We start from the raw sequence: 13,795 nt of genomic DNA, 5'->3' as shown, positions 1-13,795 counted from the left end.
GGGCCTAGCTTTAATACTGTAGCAGGTATCTGCATATATTAAACAGAGATGGATGCTTACATCTAGATTTCAAGAATCCTGTATAGTGGGAGAAAAGCCTATGTTTCACAGTGCAGTAAGTTTAGGCATGTGGTAAACCAAGACTGAAGCTACACATAGATCCGAGAATCCTGTACAGTGGGAGAGAGGCCTAGGTCTCAAAATGTAGTAGGTCTCATCGTATAATAAACCAAGGAGTAGGCTACACCTAGATTGCAGAATACTTCATGGTGGTGGGGGAGGTAGGCCTCACAGTACCATAGTATTCAGCCTATAGTACAGTAGGTTTCCGTAGACATTGATGGTTTTTTGTACCTAGATTTGGGAATGCCTTTGTAGTGGGAGATTCTGTGTTCAGAGCTTCTCTGAATGAACGATGCAGGTTAACAGTGGCAGTGAATTACTTGGTGATGGGCGTGAGTTACCCTGGGCTACCTATTTCATTGTTAGTCGTCTCTCGTGTGCTGGCGGGCGGGGGCACAGTGAGAATATTGTGAGTGGTGCGGCGGTGCCAAAGTGAAAGCTGCTGGCTTACCTGGAGTGCTTGTCCGGTAGGAGTGTTGTTGTGGGTGGGTTGATGGTGGATCAGGTGTGCCACAACAAAAGCTGCTGGCTTACCTGGAGTACCAGTCGGCTGGGAGTGTAGCTGAACAATATGTGGTGGTGTCATATGAAACCGCTGCGAGAGCTGCCGGTCCCTGAGTTGTGGTTGTTGCGGGGGCGTTTATTAGTGGTGTATTCACAGGAAGCAGTGGATTAGGAGAGTATTGGGAAGAGCCAGGTTCTAAGGGCCTCCCTGAATTTCAGGTGGTTTCAGTGTTGCGAATGTTTAATGGAAGGGAATTCCAGATGATTGGCACTTGGATGTAGAGGGCGCATCTGCCAAGTCTAATGGAGTGGGAGGGGGTGGGTGATCACTGGGCAAAATGCAGTACGAGATCTGAGGTTCCTGGAAGGTTGATAGGGGACAATGTTGTCTCTGAGGAATTCAGTGCTGGTGGTGTGGACTGCGCAATGGGTGATGCACATGGCCTTGAAGCAATAGGGAGCAAGTGGAGGACTCTCGGGGTAGGACTGCTGTGTTCTATGGCGGGCAGGTTCACGCGCAGGCGTGCTGCCGCATTTTGGATTCTTTGGAGTTTCTTTAGTTTGGAGGCTGGGGCTCCTAGATAGAGGCAATTTGCTTAGTCTAGGTGGGAAATGATGATGGAGTAGAATGGCCGCGAAACGGTGGGAATAAGTGAAATCCTTGTGGTTCATAAAGCCATTGGCTAGGAAGCAATCCAATTTGCATAGTGTGTTAGGCTGGTGCCTGCATTCTGCTCGCTTCGTTCGTTGTGAACAATGAACGGGGTAAGCAGAACCACAGGGATTTTTGCCCTAAAAACCTTACCGAATTGCCTTGAGAAAGATCCTCGGGGTTGAAACACGTATCGGCTGACCTTCAACCACTAGACAATGTGTCTAAACCATATTCCATCACAAATAAAAACTCTCGAAACGTGTGAGATCCTTTCATAAACAAGGATCCGAATACTTTCCATGCAAGGTAACCAGGACACTTTTTTTTTTTTTTTTTTTTTCGGAAAAGGCACCCTGTGCAATTCTAAAGGCCGCAAGAAGGATTAATAGTTGCCAGTGAACCATTTAAAACCACTCCTCGTAACAATCAAATTAATGGTCCCTCAAGAGATATCTTACAGCGACAAGGGAGAGGTACACAGGCTGAGAAAAGAGGGTACTGTGAATGAACGAGAGGACTTAATCCAGGAAAAAGTATTAGCCGTCCTTCCAGATATATTGTTGCAGGTTATTATGAATATGGGAATAGATTCACAGCAAGAGTGGCTTCCATTTGTTGAGTTGGAATACGCAGGGTTCCAGTACATTCAGGGCAAAAAATATGAGAGATTACTTTTTTGGCAAAATGGATATTCTTGCCAGCCAAAAGGCAAACTGAAGTCCTGCTGGAGGTCTCCTCATAGCATTTAAAAACAGCTCTGTCAAATCAATTATCCCAATTTACCAAGACAATATGGGAATCTTAGCGTGCAAAGTCCAGTTGGAGCTCAATTTATTAAACCTAGAGTTGATAGTAATAGATATTTACTGGAACCCCGCCTCTTCTGACAAAGTTAAGACTTAATAGTAAAAATTAAGTTAGAACGTGGAGGAGCAAGTGTCCTACTGTCAGGGGACTTCAACTCAGAGTGTGTTCAGCAAAGGGAAGGGAAAGCGCGCCCTACAGCACGAAAAATCTCCAAAAAAGAGCAATTATGACTGAGTTTTGCGAGTTCCTGGGACTTGATGTTAAACTGCAGCTCCAAGGGAGATAAAGATCCTTTTACGACATGGCACAGAGGCTGATTTGCCTCCGTCCTGGACTACATCTTCGTTAGTGAAGCTTTGTTTTCCCGCACCTCTACGCTAGACGTGAGGCACGACGGAGGAAGCAATCATTCCCGCCTGGAGCTTTCATTTACAGACTTGTCAGTGGCCCCAGTAGTGACGCATAAACAAGCACTGACAGGGGAAAAGGGGAAACTAAGGTTGGTAAAATATGGGCAAGGAGGGAGAGAGTTAAACAGAGAGCTAAAACTAATTCCAGCCCCCATATTGCAAAAATACTGTCAGCCAGAGGAATTGGTGAACTTCAGATGGACCATAGTGCCCCCAAAATCGACAACCACAGGGCCACAACAAAAAAATATGCATGATTTTGACGAAGAAACCTAGCTAAGAAAGCGGGCAGTAAGAAAAAGCATGTGTAGGTTAAAATCATTAAACCACAACCAGGAGGAGTTTAAAGAAGAAGTTAGGGGAATAAGGAATAACTATAAGGGCTGGTCAAGAAACCAAAAGATGCTCCGGTTACGAGATGGTGAGCGAATGAGAAAGCTATTATCCAAATCTACTCTGAGAAGCTTTTGGTCAGTCATGAACCAACTTGACTTTCAGTCTAATGGCTCTTTATGTAACCTGGTTCCTTAAGGAAAGTGGATAGAACATCTATCTGGCATCTTTAAGAGGCCCCAGGGGGAAGTCATTAGATAGTGGGTGGAAGCTAACCATTGAGGAAGAGGATATTATGGAAATGATATCTAAGGCGTCAGCGTCAAAAGCAGCCGGCCCTAATGGCCTCCCGTATAAAGTTCTTAAAGAGCCAGTGCTTTGGTCGAGACTGCTAAAGCAATTGTATGCAGAGATCTTAAGAAACGAGCAGTTTCCCTCTTCATGGAAAACTGCTCTGGTTATTCAATTTTTCAAGGAGGGCGATAGGACAAATCCAGCAAATTACCGTCCTATCGCCCTCCTTGAGATTGAGAGCAAGGTTTTTATGAAGTTGCTGCTGAACGAATTATTAATTTGGCTGGAGCTTGTAGAGGCCCTTTCCTATTTTCAAACAGAGTTTAGAAAAGGAATGCCCACGGCGCTGGATGGTCTTACATTAAATCTGGTAAGCGAATCTACTATCCAAAAGGGGCGGATGCCTTTGTACAGCACCTGGATAGATCTTTCCAAGGCGTTTGACCAAATTGAGGGGTCTAAGTTGTGGAGTAAACTAAGGAGCAGAGGGATCCCAGAAACATTGCTCTCAATGCTAATGGGATTACACAGAGGCACATTGGTGAGGGTTCGTCTGGACAGTCGGGCCATCTCTCGGAATCTGGGCACCTGTTTTTTTTTATTTATCTTTGGCTGATGTGGGGGAGCATTTAAAGTCGTCCGCTTTGGCCAGTCTGGAGTTGAATGGGAAAAAGATATTCTGGCTGGCCTATGCGGACGATATCGTCCTGGTCGATAGGACAGCTATTGGCCTACAGCGGTTGCTGATTAAACTTGGTGAGTACACTGCCCTAAACTGACTAGTTATAAACCCCACAAAGTCAAAGATCGTAGTTTTCAGACATCCGAGGAAAAAAAATGTGCTTAAAGAAATGGGCCCTAGAGGTTCAGGATATCCCACAAGTGGAAGAACTAGTATATCTCGGATATAGGATGTTTGCTCCCCCAGCAGTGTATAAATTAGAACTTGAAATTTTGAATCTCCCTTATACCTCGCATGAAAAAAATCAGCACAAAGTACTGCACATTTCCCATTTTACCTATGCTAAAGTACTACATAGCAAAAATAGTTCCGGTAGTATTGTATGGCTTAGAAGCCAAACCACATTTGTGGATCACAAACTGGTCCAAAATAGAAGGTAGAATATGGAAGGGGGCTTTGAATTTGCTATTGAGTACTCCTGGGTGGAACTTGAGTTATGAATTGGGTTTAAAATCATTAGGGTGCTTGGCCGAATGGAAACTAATATCGCTTTACTGAGAGATTAAGTCATAGACCAGGCTCCCTATATGAGGACATTAAAATGCACCTTATCCACTCGAGGTCAAGAACCTTAGAAGGGTTAGAGAATAGAGTAAAAACCATTTTAGCTAAAACGGAATTAGACTTGGAAACTCTTACTACTAACCCTTTAAAGATAAACCGGGAACTAGGAACATTAGACTGGATCGAGATAATCACAAAAGTAAGGCACTCAACCCCTTGTAACACTTTCTTGGTAGCAGATAACAAGCTAGGCTACCTCCCACGTTATCTGCAGAAATATCCCAGATCGTAAAATTAGGAACAACTTTTTAATGGCAAGACTAAATGTACTGCCCACTGGTGAGAACTTGGAAATACAACACCAGGGTGACAAAGCTATCAACTTTGTGAAATATGTGCCATTCCATCTAACCAATCGCTTCGGCACTTGTTAATGGAATGTGAGGGCACGTGGCCTATGAGACTGGGAAAACTGCAGAGATTTGTCTCGGGGAATGATAGATTAACATCAGATCACCTATGGGATAGAATAAAAGGACATGAAGGGCTTCTGACATCACCTGTGGTAGATGTACTGAGTGTCCTGAATCTCCCGAGTTAGGAAAGGTGGGTGGCGGGGGACTACCTTTGTAACTGGCTTTGGAATGAGATGAGCAACAGTATTCCAGTAAGGAACCATAGATAAAGAAAGTTTTAATTGACCTCAGAGGAAATGTTGATGATCGAAGAGTTATGGCGAGGTATAGGCGGGGATGAAATAATACTGTTTTCTCTTCAGTTTTCCTTGCGAATGGTGTTTCAACACGTTTAATGTTATAGGATATTATTCCTTTGTAGTTACATTTGTTATCGGTGCGATTTTAAAGGTTCATGTGGCGGCTTTCAGCTTACACCACTTCTCATAAAAAGGTATCATCATGGTGGAAGGTTCCCGTCATTAAGACATTTATGGAGGGAATTTCAAACCCCACTCCCAGGCTGGGATCTCAATGTAGTACTCAAAGCTCCTGGGTCCTCCTTTTGAGCCTATGCATAAGTCTAGTCTTAAACATCTCACATATAAGACTGCCTTCTCAGTGGCTATTACATCCATAAGAAGTTAGTTAACTTCAGGCATTGTCAGTGCAAGACCCCTTCTTTGTCATCCACAAGGATAAACTGGTTTTACAAACACATCCTAGGTTCTCACCTTTAATAATTTCCAAATGTTGAGTTAACCAGTCAATTGAGCTACCAGCCTTCTTTCAGAACCCAACAAGTTCAGCTGAGAAAAAACTCCATACGCTAATCTAAGGAGGGTGGTCCTTTGCTATGTAAACAAGACCAGACTGCTCAGGAAAACAGACCAACTGTTTCTCCGTAGCACCAGGCAGAGAAGGAGACCGCATTTCCAAGAATGCCATCTCCAAATGGATAGTCGGATGCATACAGCTCTGTTACTTTATCAAGCAACACACTGGGTTTCACACCAAGAGCTCACTTCACAATGGGTACAGGATGCTACTTTGGCCTTTATCGCAAACGTCCCGCTGGACACCATTTGCAAAGCAGCCACATGGTGCTCAGTACACACTTTCACTCCGCACTACTGCATTGACACTCATTCTAAAGCAGATACCCGGTGGGACAAGCGATTCTAAAACATCTATTTGCTGCTAGACCTTCTTACAACCCACCACCTTCTCCTAACTCTGCTCACTAATTTATGCATAGCATGTGATCTAAGCAGATTTCACAAGCCTCAGAAGGGATACACTATTCACTGTAATCGCATTTCTGATGCTTGTATCTGCTTAGATTCACATGCACCCACCCTTCCTCCCCTTTGAGTAGAAGGTGCGTAGATGTTTACCTGAGCTTTAGCTGATGCTTATCTGCTTTAATACACCTGTACTTGCACTGCACTTCATGCTACCTCATGTCAGAAACCAAAAAATCTGAGGGACCTCGACGTGTGAAGGACCATGGGTACATTGAACGTCACACTAGGGATAGTACTACTGGCATTGCCACATAAGGTGGGATGTGCTGGTGTCACCAAATAAAGTAAAAGGGATCCAAAGCTCTTTTCTACCCTTGGGAACTGTAGTTCTCTCAAGGTTGGCTAGAGAAAGTGAAAAGGACCGCCCCTAGGGCAAACCAGCAACAACAGGCACTTATTGTCAAAAAGTTGTCAAATAGGGTAACTTTAAAGAAAGACTAAGAGTCTAAAAAATGACACCCTTAAAAGGAGCAAGATTCTGTGAGTGTGGAAAAAGGTTCCCACTCAGAGATATAAGGAAAAATAATCCACCAGTAAAGCAAAAGGGTCTGCGGTTGGCACAGGTTGGGATGATTTACCAATACTATGAAAATCTTAACCAACAAGCTTCCACATTCAGTCTGAAACCTTAATGTGGTGCTGGGCGCCCTGGCCCACAAGCCTTTCGAGCCCATTGCGTCAGCGGATATCAGGCAGGTTACTATAAAGACTGCTCTACTGGTTGGCCTTGCATCAGCGGGCAGGATCAGTGAGATACAGGCGCTTGTGGCTTCAGAACCATATACCACATTTCACAGGGACAAGGTGGTGCTTAGGGTGCACCCTGCATTTCTTCTCAAGGTCGTGTCATTGTTTCACCAAAATGAGGAGATGGTACTTTTGATATTCTTTGCAGATCCAAAGGATGAGGCACAGAGTATTGCACTGTCTGGATGTCGGATGTGCTCTGAGATTTTACCTTGACAGTACAATGAGCTTCCGTAAATCTGATGCCTTCTTCATCACTTTTGGTGGGTCAAAACAAGGCTGTCAAGCCTCCAAAGCTTCAATAGCTAGGTGGATGGTGATGGCAACCAAGGAGGCGTATGAGGGGCAGCACAGGTCTTTGCCAGCAAACCTGCACGCCCACGCCATCAGAGCCAAGGCCACGGCATGTTTCATCTTGCCCTACCAGTTTTAAATCTTGCTGTTTTCATCTGCAGCCTCAACACCCTGCGCCTGTTTCCCCCTCCTCTTCCCCATCCCTCCTCACCCTACTGTTTCTATTTTACTCTCCTCGCTCCATGTATTGGCGCACTGTCCCCCTTCTGTTTCTATCCCTACCCCTTATCCCACCCCACCTCCAATTTCATACTCGGAAGATTAGTAAGGCCCAGTAGCCCACCTTTCCTACACGCCTCCCTCTCTCACACCCACATCCCTCCACTGTCCTATATTATGCTGCCATAAAATTGTTAGCATTGTGTAGCAGCCTGTCAGTTCTACTCCTTTACCCTCCTTTACCATTTGTGTACTGCACTTGGAAAAACTAAGGATTGTCGGCAGGCATGAGTTATCTTCATTGTTATATGCATCATTGGCACTTATCCTTCCTTGCACTTAGCTTCTCTGTGCAGGCCTATATCATTCAGAAATTCAAGGGCTCTGAATGACTTTTTTTTTTTTTCCAATGTTCTCCTCCATGAGCGCTTTTAAACACTCTTTGTGTATAGGCGCTATATGAATAAACAATAAAGACATGTTCCATGGCAGTCGATCAGCAAGGCGACTACTTGGGCTTCCCCATCGGCCTTTAGCAAACACTACTGCTTGGATGCCAGCGCCAGATCTGATGCAGGATTTGGCCAGGCAGTTTTGAAGAACTTGTTTTCTTAGAGGGGCAACTCTCCTCCCCAGGGCTGCATTCAGTTGTAATCGCCAATACAGTATGGAGGAAAGGGGCTGGGATGTAGGAGTAATTGCATGTTACTCACTATAGTGACTAACTTACTCCTAGTCCATAGTCCCTTTTCCTCCCTCCGTCCCACCATCCTCCCCCGTAATAAGCCTGTGTCTTTAGGCAATTGTTATATAGCAGACGCGTCAAAGGGGACCGAGGAGTGGTGCCAGGTGAGTGGATGCTCCCAGGGTGGTGAAAAAGGTTTTCCCATCCCTAGCGAGGGACGCCCTTACAGTATGGAGGAAAGGGGCCTATGGACTAGGATTATGCTAGTCACTACAGTCAGTAACATATTTCCAGGAGCAGAGTGAAACCCTTTGCAAAGAATATATGCAGAAGGCACTGATGCAGACCTCCTCAGGACTTTTTACCAAATGGGGAAAGCAGAGTTCCAGCAACGGCGACTGAAGGGGTCTTTCCAGGCGCGGTTGAAGACCTTCCAGAGCAGGATCCCTTGACCCTGTCATGCTGAAACTTGGCATGAAGGCAGCTTGCGGCATGAGCCGGCAACAAACGCTGAACAGCCACGTTGTACCAGGGTAGACCACTGGAGAGCTGGTCAGTCCACCAGATGGTCCTGGGACATTTTGGAAGCCGCAGGACAGCTGGATCCTCGAGTGTGCGTCGAGACTGGTTGGTCACACCAGTCCAAAGGTTGAAGCACCGCTTGGGGTCTACGCAGATCAGTTTTTTACAGCAGGGCTTCACCGAGCCATCTGCAGGAAGGGATGCCAGGCCTCTTCGAGAGTCGTCCATAGAGCTTCAGTCGGCTGCTCTCCTGCACAGTATACTTTTGCTCCAAAGCTGATCTGAAAAAATGGCTGCAGGAGTCCACTTCTTATTCTGCCTAGAAGCAAGTCAAAGCCCCCCAATGTTGAGGATCTGCACCATTCAAACAGCCAGCAATGGTCCAATCAAGCAGCACTGTCGTTTTCGTTCATGCCCCACACCTAAACCTTCATTGCAATTACCATTTATTCTACCCTTGGTCGTTTTTGTCAGTTATTGTTAATCCAAATGCCTCCAGCCCTCTTTCGATGGCTAAGCAACTTCCCCGCCGAGTCAAGATCTTCGGTGGTGGTTTTGACAGAGGCGATCAAATCCGCGCTGCCGAACACGTGGCCGCCCTCGCCGGCCTATACATTAGGGAGAGTCAGGGTTGTTGTGGACGTTTCTATTTTCTTCTAGAATGCCTTCCTCTCCCCCTTGAGGGTCGTTCTCAGTCACGGCAAATTCACGTGGAAGGATAAGCATAAGCGGTGTAACCGCTATTTACCCCTCGACCACAACGAGGCCGGCTGTGCGGCCTGTAAACTCCTTCGTCCAAAAACTTTGAAGGACTGCAGGGCCAAGAGGTCGGCAGTCTACGCTATGTCAAAGGCTGATTCCTCACCCGCCGCCGCCGAATGTTACGAGGGGGCATAGTGATACGCTACATCTGTATCGGAGGTTGTCGACCTCTCTAAGGAACGCTCCCGCTCCTCCGCGTCTGTCCCCGGCCCCGAAAAGTTCGGCTCACGCCCTACTTATGGGGATGTACACCCCGCCGACGCACATGAAAAAGTGAAAACTAAACACAACCCACGGCCCTTCCTCGACTAACTGCGCCAACTGAGACGCCAAATCTACAGGCAGCCTGCGCCAACGGTAAGGGTCGCCAGCCCACCCCGCAGCCGCGACTAGCGACTGGGCCGTACGCAACTAAGGGCGCTACCACCAAAACTTCAGACGAAACACCTCGTAAGAGAGCGACCGTCGGTGAAAAGGTTCCGTCACCGCCGAAAACCGTTCATGACCAGCCCTCGATGGACAAACTAGTCATGGAAAGCTTGGCTAGAATGGTCTCCACTGAAGCTCACAGACGGACGGCGAAAGAGTCGCTGACACCTGCTCACAAGGCCAGAGAGACCCCTCACCTCCCCCCTCCTCCCTGCCACCCGCCCCCACCTGTCGAAGAGACGACCTAAAGATACATCCCCAGTGTCGGGCCCACAAGGTTTCTCGGAGGCCGAAGGGGGTATATCTTCCACGCTATGGGAGAGCAGCACACCTTTCCGCCACTAGACCGTTCAGGGTTATCCCAGTGGACTATGGAAAGATTTTAATCGTGTATGGACAAACTAGATAGGTTTATGTCCACCCCTGAACATGTTACACCCAAAAGGCCAAGAGAGATACTACATGAAGACCCTAGGGTCAAATATCCAAAACTCTTTGACCCACTTGAAGAGGAAATTGATGCATATGACCTCACTGAAGAGGACCACATTTTCACAAAGATGAAGAGTTCCTAAATACTGAGGATCTACAAGACCCTGTAGGGGGCTTTGGAGAAGACCCAGACATAGGTGGATCACAGCCCTGGCAGTCTCCAGGGGCGTCAACAGACCCTGACGTTTTAGATCTCCTCAGACCACACCGGTCAGTAACCCGTCACCTGTGGATGACCAGCCCACTTTCAATGCACTCCTGCGCAAGGCGGCAGCATATTTTGAAATTGACAAAGGAAAAATGACTCCTGAAGTAGACTTTGTGGATAAAATAATTAAGGAAAAACCACCTACTAGTCAGGCCATACCCCTTCTTGCCTCAGTCAAGAGACGCCTCGTTCCATCTTTATCCACACCTGCATTAGTTAGAGGTGTCAACCCAAGAATTGAGAAGCTTTTTAGCCCCTCACCGTCAGATCCCTTATATATTAGGGGTCACTCCATACCTGATTCCCTGGTAGTAACCACCAGAAGGAAAAAAAGGCGGGCGTTCCGCTATCTACTAGCGAAGCACCCCCAGACCAGGAGGGGAAGAAGCTTTATGCCTTGGGAAAAAGGGTTACATCCTCGGCAGCTTTCTCCATGCGGATTGCCAACAACAATCCTTTGCTGGCAAGCTACGCTGATGCCCAATGGGGAATGTTGCGCGAAGGCCTACAAGAAGCTCCTGAGCCCTTACAAACCAGTTTGTTAGCCATTGTGACAGAAGGTACTCGGGTAAACCAAAGCATCATTAAGAACACGCTAGATACTGCGGAGACGGCTGGTCAGACACTAGTCCAGGGGGTACTTTTTAAGCGTCATGTTTGGCTCAGGAACTCTGATTTCAAGCCAGAAACCCAGGCGTCCCTCATCAACAAACCCGTTGAAGACTTAAACTTGTTTGGTAAGGCGGTTGACGATGCACTGGAGACAGCTAAGATGGAATTTGAAACCCTAAAGACTCTGGACCGAATCACAAGACCTCCTAATAAGCGAGGTTACGGCAACAGGCGCTTTTTTTTCGTGGCCAACGACAAAACCACCACCACCAACAACAACAATACTCCTCAGCAGGCAACTGGTCCTCCACTCAGGGAACCAGTGGACAATATGCTCAGAGAGGACAACGTCGTGGCAAGGGAAGAGGTCGGGGCCCCACTCCCACAGGCTCCCCGGCTGCCAACACCAAATAACCCGAAGGTTCGGGTCCCCTCCCATGCAAGTCCGGTCGGGGGCCGGTTATCATTCCTACAAGCATGGGAGGGAATTACCACAGACTGCTGGGTACTGTCAACAATAGCCCACGGTTACTGCATCGAATTCAGTCGGTCCCCTACATTCAGACCCCCAAGGGGAAGACGCCGATCACCGGAACACCTCGCCATCCTTCTTCAGGAAGTCGAACTGCTACTGGAAAAATGAGCAATAGAGGTTGTGCCTCTATCACAGGTAAAGGAGGGTATTTATTCAGTGTACTTCCTTGTACCCAAAAAGGATTTAACCATGCGCCCTGTACTAGATGTTTGCCCAGCGAACAAATTCGTAAAATCCTCAAATTTCATATGGTGACTTTGCAGGAAGTAATTCCCCTGCTCACACAGGGGATTACATGGCAACTCTGGACATGAAAGATGCATACTTTCATATTTCAATATTGCCAGCGCACAGAAAATACCTCAGGTTCATGATAGAAGGCAAACAATATCAGTTCAAAGTGCTACCCTTCGGCATAGCTTCAGCGCCAAGGGTATTCACGATGGTACTGGCAATGGCAGCGGCTCACCTAGCTGCACTCTCCGCATACACTATGTCTCAACATAAGGTGTCATGGTGGAAAGTTCCAGTTAATAAAGCCTCCATGGAGGGAGTGAAAAGAATTCACCCTCCTATATCTAACCCAGCTCCCGGATGGGACCCGAATGTTGTACTAACCAGGCTAACAGGCTCCCCCTTCGAACCCATGCACAAAGCAACCCTTAAGAATCTCACTCTTAAAACTGCTTTCTTAATAGCTATCAGCTCCATTAGGAGAGTGAGTGAACTACAAGCGCTCTCTATACTAGATCCCTTTGTAACAGTTCACAAAGGGTAAGGTGGTTCTACGCTCGCACCCTAGGTTTGCACCGAAATTAATTTCACAATTCCATGTCAACCAGTCTATAGAACTAGCAACGTTCTTTCAAAACCCATCAAACTTGGGAGAAAAAAGGCTGCACACACTTGATGTGCACAGAGCGGTCATGTTTTATATGGAAAGAACTAGACCACCTAGAAAGACTAATCGGTTCTTTGTCTCGGTGACGGTAGGAAGAGAAGGAGATGCAGTTTCCAAATCCACTATATTCAGATGGATTGTCAAATACATCACTCTCTGTTACACTCTTGCTAAGAGAGAACTGCCCTTCAAGCCCAGAGCACATTCTACTCGAGGCACTGGGGCATCCATAGCATTCCTTGCAAATGTTCCCCTTGAGTCTGTTTGCAAGGCGGCAACCTGGAGTTCTGTACACACCTTTGCAAAACACTATTCTAGATCTGATTCCCAGGTGGGACAAGCAGTACTAAGACATCTTTTCTCTATTGTTCCTTCTCACAACCCACCTCCAACTCCGGGTCTGCTCCCTAGTCTATGCACAGCATGTGATTCTAAGCAGGTTAACAAACATCCGAAGACATGCATTACTTACCTTAAAAGCATTTCTGATGGTTGTATCTGCTTAGATTCACATGCGCCCCCCCTTCCTCCCCGCTCGAATGGAAGGAACATAGACTTCTTATTACTTTCTCTCTCTTCTGTACTCCCTCACGTAGTCCTAAGGCTCCCTCATGGCAGAAAAAATACAAACTGGGGGGCCTCGACGCGTGAGGGATTTTGGGTACACTACACGTCACTATAGGGAAAGTATTACAGACACGCCTATGTCGACGTCCCCTTTTTGACTTTGGAAAACAAGATGCAATACTCCGCAGTGACCACTGGATGTCGGACTATGCACAGCATGTGAATCTAAGCAGATAGAACCATCAGAAATGCTTTAACGGTAAGTAATGCATGTCATCTGATCTGCTGCCACCAACTTCTCTTTAGGCACAAGTAAACAGAAAATCCCAATTGTAAAAGGCAAAGGTGACACAAAGGTATTCCCAGTGCACTTCCTGGTAAAAAGCTGTGTGCACTGTTAAAAAGTTACCAAAAAGGAAACTAGTTTCCCAGTACTGATGGAATGAAGGACTGATCAGTTTTCCCATGACAAAATGAGCAAAAGGCCAGGAGAGTAAAGCGGAAGGCTTCTTCACCTGTAAAATGTCAGGACACGTTCAAAAGCAAAAAGTTCGGGGGTCCATAAAATATGAAGGGAAAGTTGCCTAAAGAGTAATCTTTCCTAACACTTGGTGTATTTTGAATAGTGTATTATGACTGAAGTACGTATTTGTACTGATTTTATGTGTGTGCCTTTGTTAAAGTATGT

At 46.5% G+C, this 13,795-nt stretch overlaps 1 protein-coding gene across 1 annotated transcript in view; it reads left to right on the top strand.

Annotated features, from left to right (window-relative positions):
- EIF4E (eukaryotic translation initiation factor 4E) overlaps window positions 1-13,795 on the top strand; it is a 416,202-nt gene that overhangs the window by 103,927 nt on the left and 298,480 nt on the right. The window lies entirely within an intron of this gene.

This window comes from Ambystoma mexicanum, chromosome 6q, assembly GCF_040938575.1.
Source record: "Ambystoma mexicanum isolate Mex_15411 chromosome 6q, UKY_AmexF1_1, whole genome shotgun sequence".
Taxonomy (NCBI): domain Eukaryota; kingdom Metazoa; phylum Chordata; class Amphibia; order Caudata; family Ambystomatidae; genus Ambystoma; species Ambystoma mexicanum.
This window is presented reverse-complemented; position numbering and strand designations above follow the sequence as displayed.